The following is a 10,601-nucleotide window of genomic DNA, read 5'->3' on the forward strand; positions in this document are numbered from 1 at the left end:
AGGTTCACATCTTGTCTCCTTCACTTAGGAGCCTGCAAGTTTGGGCACATTCATTTAGCACCTCAGTTTCTCCATCTAAGGAGTCTGGACAGTAAACTACCACAACTTAGGTGAGGTTTGTAGTGAGGGTTGAATGGGATGCTAAAAGTAACGTGTGTGTTGTGTATGGTCAGCAAGGTCAATTAGAGGTGAACTGACTTGCCTGAGGTCTCACAACTTAGCAAGATTCAGAGCTGCTTTCAAACCCAGGAGATAAGCTTCCAAGTCAGGGCTGATTCCATAACACAGACCTGTTTTGTCCAAAAATAACCACTTCAGCTTAGCCCAAACTTGGTTTTGAAGGAATCAGATAGCTCTAGGTGTCAAAAATGCTTTTGGTGACATCCTGATTCCATGCAGTGGCTACTTCCAAAAAATTTTTTTTTAAAGTGAGTGCTGTCTACAAAATGAACCAGTAACCTGACAAAAAATCCACAGATACCTGGTCCAATGGGATGAACATCAGTTTACCCGGAGAGGAGAGTGACCTGCTATATCATCTTGGTGTTCTAAACTCATGATACACTATTATCTCTTATGACTTATTCCTCCCAAATGTAAGTGGCTCTGCCTGAGCCCACTGCCCAGCTACAGAGATGAGCACAGCCCAGCCTTGGAACAGTGCTCGGGATGAAGCGACAGGAGAACCATTTTGGGCATCTCTTACCTCTGAGGAGGGCAATGGGTTGGGTGAAAGTATATTATTGATATGTCTGTAAGTAGAGAATTCTGGGTAATACACAAAAATATGTTTAGGAATCATGTTGTGGTAGATAAATGGACCTAGACACAGACGTTATCATTAGATATTTGGGAAAACTCATGATATGAGGAGAAGCAAAAGCAACAGGCTCTCACACGTCATGAGCTCAGTACACATTTCCGTCTCAGGAAAAGAAGGAAGCCATGTTAAAAGGAAGGTCAGGCTTCCTTCATTTGTGAAATGCTTCCCTGCACATTTCCTCCACTCCAGATTCACTGCAAATTTCTGATATTAGTAATTTAAAAGGTCATTAATGATGTTAAAGCAAAAACAAAATAGACATTGCCATATTCTTCCAGTTACTAGCTAACAGGGAGCCTTGGTGTGCAGAACAGAATAAGAAATACTACGTATTACTAAAAGGAAAAAAACAAAGACATCATCTTGAAGAAAGAACTAAAACTATAAATTGTGGAATAAGAAGACAAATTATTTTTTGAACAATCTAACTAGGCCATTTGGAAGGACATCATTCAGTAGGGAGTATGAATTTAACTGCACAGTAGCAATATACATTTCATATCTTGAGAAAATAGATATGAAGCCAATAACTTCTCTTTTTATATACAGAAAATATGAAATAATCTATAAGAATGCTATTAATGTTAACAAGTTCAAAGTTGCAGAGTATAAGGTTGACACTCAAATGGCAGCTGTGTTAATATACACCAACAATGAACAGTCCAATAAGGAAATTGCATATGCAATTCCATTTATAATAACATGTAAAATGATTACATACTTAGTAAGATAACTAACCAAGGAAGCAAAATACTTATACCTCAATAAGAACAAAACATTGCTGAAATAAAGTAAAGAGGATATAAATAAGTAGAAAGGCATCCTGTATTCATGGACAGGAAGACTAAACATTATTCAAGTGCAATACTATACAAAGTGATGTACAGATGCACCACAACCCCTGTCAAACTGCTGACAACCATGTTTGCAAAAATGGATAAGAAAACCCTCAATTTTGAATGAATTTTCCAGGGGTCTCAAATATTCAATAACATTGTAAAAGAAGAATTGTGTTGGAGGACACACGTTTATGAGATTGAAATGTACAATACAGTTACATATACTCAAAAAGTATGGTCCTAGAATTAGGGCACCCATAAGGACCACTGGGACTGATAGAGAGCCCAGAATTAAACGCATACATATATAGCCAAGTGATCTTCAACAAAGTGCCATAAACATACAATGGAAAGTGGAAAGCCTCTTCAGCAAATGATGTTGGTAAAACTGCACATTCTCATTCAGATAAACAAAATGAATGCTTACTTTACACCATATAAAAATTAACTCAAAATGTGTCAGAGACCTAAATATAAGAGCTAAAATTATAAAACTCTCAGAAGAAAATATTGGGATAAGGTTTCATGGCAGTGAATTTAGCAACCTTTTAATGAATATGACACTAAAAATAAGGCAATGCTTAAAAAAATCAATTTTTATCCCAGAACTTAAAGTATAATAAATAAATAGAAAAAAATCAATTTTATGCAAATTAAGGAAGTTTGTACATCTAAAGTTCTAAACAAAGGGAGAAATATTTGCAAATTATACATCTTGTAAGAAATTAAAAATTAGAATATATTCTAAAACTCCTAAAAATCTACAACAACAACAAACAAAAGACAAAAGACAATTCTAAAAATGGGCAAAGTACCTGAATATATAAGTCTCTAAAGGAGGTATACCCAGCAGAGGAAAAGCTGCTTGGCATCATTAGTCATTAGGGAAATGCAAGTGAAAGCACAAACAGGTACCAATATACACCTACTAGGATAATTTTCTTTTTTTTTAGACGAAGTCTTGCTGTGTTGCCCAGGCTGGAGTGCAGTGGCTTGATCTTGGCTCACTGCAACCTCTGACACCCAGGTTTAAGCGATTCTCCTGCCTCAGCCTCCGAAGTAGCTGGGATTACAGGCGCGTGCCACCACGCCCAGCTAATTTTTGTACATTTAGTAGAGACGGGGTGTCAGCATCTTGGCCAGGCTGGTCTTGAACTCCTGACGTCGTGATCCACCCACCTCAGCCTCCCAAAGTGTTGGGATTACAGGTGTGAGCCACTGTGCCTGGCCTTAGGATAATTTTGTTTTGTTTTGTTTTGAGACAGAGTCTTGCTTTATCACCCAGGCTGGAGTGCAGTGGCACGATCTTGGCTTACTGCAAGCTCCGCCTCCTGGGTTCACGCCATTCTTCTGCCTCAGCCTCCCAAGTAGCTGGGACTACAGGCGCCTGCCACCACGCCTGGCTAATTTTTTTTCTATTTTTTAGTAGAGACAGGGTTTCACTGCGTTAGCCAGGATGGTCTTGATCTCCTGACCTTGTGATCCACCTGCTTCACCCTCCCAAAGTGCTGGGATTACAGGCGTGAGCCACCATGCCTGGCCGGATAATTTTTTTAAAGGAAAATAGTTTAAAATAAGTGTTTAAAGGAAAACAAGAAATTGTAACTGTGATACATTGCTGGTAGAAATGTATAAGGTTGCAATCACTGTGAAAAACGGTTTGCAGTTGCTCCAAAGGTTAAACATAGAACTACCACTGGACCCAGGAATTCTAGTAGTAGGTATATACCAAAAAGAATGGCAAACAGAACTCAAAACAGATATTTGTACACTAATGTTGATAGCATCACTATTCACAAGGGCCAAAAGATGGAAAAATCCAACTATCAGTGAACAAATGAATGTATAAAAACTAAGTGGTATATACATGTAATGGTACATCATCCATCTGTAAAAAACAATTTTGATATATGATACAATGCGGATGGATACTGAAAACATTATGCCTAATGAAATAAGCCAGACACAAAAGGAATATTGTAGGATTCTACTAAAATCAAGTGCCTAGAATAATCAAATGCATAGACACAGAAGATGGGATAGAAATTACCATGGGCTGGTGCCAACCAGTCTTGTAAGGTGCAGTTGGAAACCGGGGACATGGCAGCACCCGGCCCAGTGCTCTGCCTTTTGGACGTTGATGGGACCCTGACCACCCTGCAGCAGAAAATTAGCAAAGAAATGGATGACTTCCTACAAAAATTGAGGCAGAAGATCAAAATCGGAGTGGTAGGCAGGTTGGACTTTGAGGAAGCGCAGGAGCAACTGGGAAATGCTGTGGTTGAAAAATATGATTACGCGTTTCCAGAAAATGGCTTGGTAGCATACAAAGATGGGAAATGCTCGTGTAAATGGAATATTCAAAGTCACCTGGGTGAGGTCCAAATCCAAGATTTAATCAACTATTGTCTGAGCTGCAATGCAAAAATTAAACTCCTGAAGAAGAGGGGTACTTTCATTGAATTCTGAAATGGGATGTTAAACATGTCCCCTATTTGGAAGAAGCTGCAGCCAAGAAGAATGCATTGAGTTCTACGAATTCAATAAAAAAGAAAATATAAGAGAAAAAGCTGTAGCAGATCAAGGAAAGAGTTTGCAGGAAAAGCCCTCACGTTTTTCATAGGAGGCCAGATCAGCTTTGATGTCTTTCCTGATGGATGGGGCAAGAGGTATTGCCTGTGACATGTGAAAAATGACGGTTATAAGGCCATTTATTTCTTTGGAGACAAAATCATACCAGGTGGCAACGACCACGAGACCTTCACAGACTCCAGAACCGTGCTACTCCATGACGGTGCCTGAGGACACACGCAGGATCTGTGAAGAGCTTGCCTAATGTGTGAGTGGGAGGGGCAGGGGGGGTCCCGGCTGACTAGCCAGCAAGGGGCATTCGGTGGCCAAAGCCAAGGGCCCTCCCGCATATGCTCACCCACCCACAGCCCAGCCAAGCTCTGTGTACTGTGCCAAGCACGTGTGGTCTTGACCTGCACCCCTGACATGCCGTGCCTCCACCTCCAGTGCCAGAAGCTTCCAGAAGGGAGGAGAAAAGAGTTGTCAAGAATTGCTTAGAGGAATACCTCACATGAAAGATTTTCCCCACCCATCCGCGGCCCCCTAGTCTAATATACCCACCCCAATATGTGCAATCACAGTACACATGGTTTTTGGGGAAATTTCCCCATCACTCCAGGGTGATACGGAAAGAAAAAATGTGCCTGGACCCTCCCTCTTTGTGGGTCTTGTGAAGACGTCAGCGATATTAACGTCTGGATGCGTCAGCACCAAAACGGGGATTTGGTGATGAGAAAGCAAGGACAGGCCATCTGCAGTGGCCCACCCCAGGACAGAAGTTTACAGACACCTCCTGGAACCAAGCTCCCGCCTGCAGGTTGCCTCGATGCAGGTGGTGGCTGTGAGCAGGGGCAGTGTGACGCCCAGTGAGTAGATGCACTCCTTCTGTTTTCCTGTTTGTGAAGCTGAGGCCTGCTGGACAGATGGCTGGCGGAGTGACAGCAAACCCCATGGAGTTTGCACCTCAGCTGGCCCTGCCTCAGCCAGCTCTGTATTTACTACACTAGGAATAGCCTGGCTGCTTTTCTGTATCCACGACAGGAGGCAATGGGAACCAACAGCCCAGCTGGAGAGTTGGTGCTGGCAAAACAGTCCTTCCCCTGGGGGCCGGTTCTCACCCAGGTCCAGAGAAACTAATGTAGGATGTCAGACTTCACCAAAAGGCCCTTCCGGTTGGCCCTGGCTGGGCTTCCCAGAGGCGTTCCTCTCTAGTTCCTCAGGGACGTGTGACAACCTGGCTAGGGAAGAGGAACAGGGGCTGTTCTCCTGTCAGCGCCTACTCAGCCCCTCACCCGGACTTTATGACTGAGGGGTCTGAGTGCAGCTGCAGCTGGGCCTATGTCCCTCACTCTTTCCACCTTCTGCACATTCTTTGTGAAACTGGAAGGAGCTCACAGACCTCATCCAGAACACGGTGGAAGAGAACTTGCCTAGGAAACAGTTCACGTCTCACTTTTCAGGATGTGGAAATGCTGGGACCCACAGACCCTACATTGGTTGGTGCTGGGGCCATGTGGCCTCCACTGGGCACTTGCCGATCTGAGTATGGGGCCAGGGGGGCCCAGGCTGCCCTGCACTCCCACCTCCCAGCCCACAGCAAGGTGCTTTCATCACAGCGAAACCTGGTTCCCTGCAAACCTCCCAGCCACTCGGGCCTGTAGCTGTCTGAGACCCAGATCAGGTTGGGCGAAAGCAGGAGCACCTTGTCTCAGTGACTCCCAGAACACGGCCATCCACAGGCATCTTTCCTTGTTGAGTTTTGCAAATGATACTGTAATGACTTCAAAATGAAATGTAGCACATTAAAGTGATTTTATTGTTTCCTAAAAAAAAAAGAAAAGAAAAGAAAAAGAAATTACCATGGGCTGGAAATAGGGGGAAAGGAAGTATATTGCTTACTGTCTTCAAGGTTTCGTTAGAAATAATCAAAATTTCAGGTGTAGATAGTAGTGTTGGTTATGCAACACTGTGAATATATTGAATGCCACTGAGTGCACACATTGGTTAAAAGGTTAAAATAAATATTGTGTTATGTATTTTCCCAGAATAGAAAACATGCACAGCCAAGCCCAGATGCCAATCTTGCTAGGTGCTTTCCTTTACCTTCAAGAGTTGGCCAAGGCTCATCCAAGCCCTCAAGGCAGCTGGGAAGTCTAAGACTGAAGCCTGCACCAGAAGAGAAATTAATGGAGGGAGGAGAAAACTTAAGAGTCCATACTACTTGCTCCCCAGGGCCAACAACTTTCTCTCCTGCACTTTATTGATCCAGCTCAGTATCTCCTGTGACCACCTCCTTTTTTCAACTGAAGACTTTGCACCTGAAGAGACTCCCAGGTCTTTCACCTTGGCCCTTGTCAGGGCTGATCCTCTCAGCTGCTGTCCATTTGACCTCCATTCATGTCCATGCCACATCAGGCTGTGTTGTCTAGGTGGAATGAATCCACTGTGAGACAGGAGCCATTGGTGCTCCCCCAAATGTCCCTTTCTGGAGGAAGCCACCATTATGCTGTACCTCCAACATGTCCACACACACCGAGGCATCTCATTCATGCAAGGTGTGTGTCCTCCGACGAAGTTTCACACTCTAAACCCAGATAACTTTTGAAACCCAAGTTTTGTTGATTCCCCTTACTTAAGTTGTTCATTTGTCTACAAAATACTGCCCCAATTAAACTGCCAAAAATGTCTTGCAGAATTTGTATGTTAATTCTGACATTGTTATTACAAGTGTTTTTCTCCCGGAAAATTTATGTCTTTGTTACTGATAAAAGTATATAACTACTAATGCTGTTTTCAGCTATGTTGCCAAGCACATTTATATAAAAATATATTCTTAATTATTTTGAGAAACTGACAAAGACAATAACAACAATAATAATCTCATTTGCTTTATACTCATCTTTATATGTGTTACTTTATTCATTTCTTACATGCTGGGGCTTACCATACAGTGTACAATGAAATTGGTACTATGCAGCATGGTAGGAATGTACACTGGCACAGCTAATTTAGAAGATAGCTTTCTTGTTTCTTAAAAAAAATTAAATTTGAACTTACCATTTGGTCCAGCAAATCCACACCCAGGAATGCTCCAAGTGAACTGAAAGCATATTCTCCAAAGTCATTTGTACAGACATGTGTCTCTTAACGACAGTGATGTGTTCTGAGAAATGCATCGTTAAGTGATGTAGTAATTACGCAGACATCATAGAGTGCACTTACATAAACCTGGATAGCATAGCCCCCTATACACCTAGGCTGTATGATACAGCCAATTGCTCTGGGCTTCAAACTGTACAACATGTAACTGTCCTGAATACTGCAGGCAAACGTAACAAAACGGTAAGCATTTATATATCTAAAATCTAAATATAGAAATGCTACAATAAAATATGGTATAAAATATAAAAATTAGTACATCCGTATAGGGCACTTTACCATGAACAGAGCTTACAGGACTGGACGTTGCTCTGGGTGATTCGGTGAGTGAATGTGAAGGCCTAGGACCTTACTGTACACTACTATAGACTTTATGAACATTGTATCTTTAGACTACCCTAAATTTATAGAAATATATTTTTATTTATTCAACAATTAACCTTAGCCTACCGTAACATTTAAAATTTATAAACTTTAACAATTTTAAAAACAACTATTTTGTAATACCACTTACCTTAAAACATAAACATATTGTACAGCTGTGCAAATTTTAAAAATATTATTCTATATTTTTTCTATTTTAAAATTTAAGTTTTAAATTTTAAACTTTTTTTGTTAACAGCTGAGGCTCAGACACACACATCAGCCTAGACCTACACAGGATTAGGATCATCAATGTCACTGCCTTCTGAATCCACATCTTGTCCCACTGGAAGGGGCAGAAACACACATGGTGCTGTCATCGCTTACGATAACAACACCTTCTAGCATACATCCTCAAATGCCTACTTGAGGCTGTTTTACAGGTAAGTGGTTTGTTTTAATATGCAGATAGAATATATTCTCAAATAATTATAGAAAGTATAGCACAGTAAATACATAAACCAGGAACACAGTCATTTATTTTCACTACCAAGTATTATATACTGCACATAGTTGTATGTTCTATACAGTACTTTAACATAACTGGAAAACCAGTAGATTCCTTTCCATCGGCATCATCACTGATGCCTGTCTAATGTGTTATGCTACACACTTGTGACAGCTACAAGACACTAGGTGATAGGAATTTTTAAACTCTATCATAATCTTATGGGACTGCCATCATACATGCTATCCATCATTGACCGAAATGTTATTATACATTACATGACTGTATTATGAATGCTCAAAGCAGCATTATTCATAATACAAAAAACAGAAATAATTAAATGTCCATCAACTGATGAATGAATAAACACTGTTTATATATCCACACAATGGACTATGAAGCAATGAAAAGGAAAACACATGACCGGCACAAGCTAAAGCATCAATTAACTTCAAAAATAGTAACTAAATGATTAAAGTCAGACCCCAATATAATATATTGTATGATTCCATTTCTATTACACAGATGGGAAATTTATACAGACAGAATATCAGAGCAGTATTGCTTAGGGCTGGAGATGGGAGTAGGGATTGAAATGGGCAAGAGAGAACTTCAGTGAGAGAAACTTTTTTTTTTTATTATACTTTAAGTTTTAGGGTACATGTGTACAATGTGCAGGTTAGTTACATATGTATACATGTGCCATGCTGGTGTGCTGCACCCATTAACTCGTCATTTAGCATTAGGTATATCTCCTAATGCTATCCCTCCCCCCACCCCACAACAGTCCCCAGAGTGTGATGTTCCCCTTCCTGTGTCCATGTGTTCTCATTGTTCAATTCCCATCTATGAGTGAGAACATGCGGTGTTTGGTTTTTTGTCCTTGCGATAGTTTACTGAGAATGATGATTTCCAATTTCATCCATGTCCCTACAAAGGACATGAACTCATCATTTTTATGGCTGCATAGTATTCCATGGTGTATATTTGCCACATTTTCTTAATCCAGTCTATCCTTCTTGGACATTTGGGTTGGTTCCAAGTCTTTGCTATTGTGAATAGTGCCGCAATAAACATACGTGTGCATGTGTCTTTATAGCAGCATGATTTATAGTCCTTTGGGTATATACCCAGTAATGGGATGGCTGGGTCAAATGGTATTTCTAGTTCTAGATCCTTGAGGAATCGCCACACTGACTTCCACAATGGTTGAACTAGTTTACAGTCCCACCAACAGTGTAAAAGTGTTCCTGTTTCTCCACATCCTCTCCACCACCTGTTGTTTCCTGACTTTTTAATGATGTCCATTCTAACTGTTGTGAGATGGTATCTCATTGTGGTTTTGATTTGCATTTCTCTGATGGCCAGTGACGATGAGCATTTTTTCATGTGTCTTTTGGCTGCATAAATGTCTTCTTTTGAGAAGTGTCTGTTCATATTCTTTGCCCACTTTTTGATGTGGTTGTTTGTTTTTTTCTTGTAAATTTGTTTGTGTTCATTGTAGATTCTGGATATTAGCCCTTTGTCAGGTGAGTAGGTTGCGAAAATTTTCGCCCATTCTGTAGGTGGCCTGTTCACTCTGATGGTAGTTTCTTTTGCTGTGCAGAAGCTCTTTAGTTTAATTAGATCCCAAAAAAAAAGAATGTTGAGTATTGGCCCCCAATCTCTTCTGGCTTGTAGAGTTTCTGCCGAGAGATCAGCTGTTAGTCTGATGGGCTTCCCTTTGTGGGTAACCCGAGCTTTCTCTCTGGCTGCCCTTAACATTTTTTCCTTCATTTCAACTTTGGTGAATCTGACAATTATGCGTCTTGGAGTTGCTCTTCTCGAGGAGTATCTTTGTGGTGTTCTCTGTATTTCCCGAATCTGAATGTTGGCCTGCCTTGCTAGGTTGGGGAAGTTCTCCTGGATAATATCCTGCAGAGTATTTTCCAACTTGGTTCCATTCTCCCCGTCACTTTCAGGTACACCAATCAGATGTAGATTTGGTCTTTTCACATAGTCCCTATATTTCTTGAAGGCTTTATTGGTTTCTTTTTATTCTTTTTTCTCTAAACTTCCCTTCTCGCTTCATTTCATTCATTTCATCTTCCATCACTGATACCCTTTCTTCCAGTTGATCGCATCGGCTCCTGAGGCTTGTGCATTCATCACGTAGTTCTCAAGCCTTGGCTTTCAGCTCCATCAGCTCCTTTAAGCACTTCTCTGTATTGGTTATTCTAGTTATACATTCGTCTAAATTTTTTTCAAAGTTTTCAACTTGTTTGCCTTTGGTTTGAATTTCCTCCTGTAGCTCGGAGTAGTTTGATCATCTGAAGCCTTCTTCTCTCACCTCGTCAAA

General features: G+C 41.0%; 1 pseudogene; it reads left to right on the forward strand.

The window, feature by feature from the left end:
• The first annotated feature begins 3,762 nt into the window (after positions 1-3,762).
• Positions 3,763-4,513, forward strand: LOC101133158 (phosphomannomutase 2-like; annotated as a pseudogene).
• The last annotated feature ends 6,088 nt before the right edge of the window (positions 4,514-10,601 follow it).

The sequence above is a fragment of the Gorilla gorilla genome, chromosome 17 (genome assembly GCF_029281585.2).
Source record: "Gorilla gorilla gorilla isolate KB3781 chromosome 17, NHGRI_mGorGor1-v2.1_pri, whole genome shotgun sequence".
NCBI classification, from domain to species: Eukaryota; Metazoa; Chordata; class Mammalia; order Primates; family Hominidae; genus Gorilla; species Gorilla gorilla.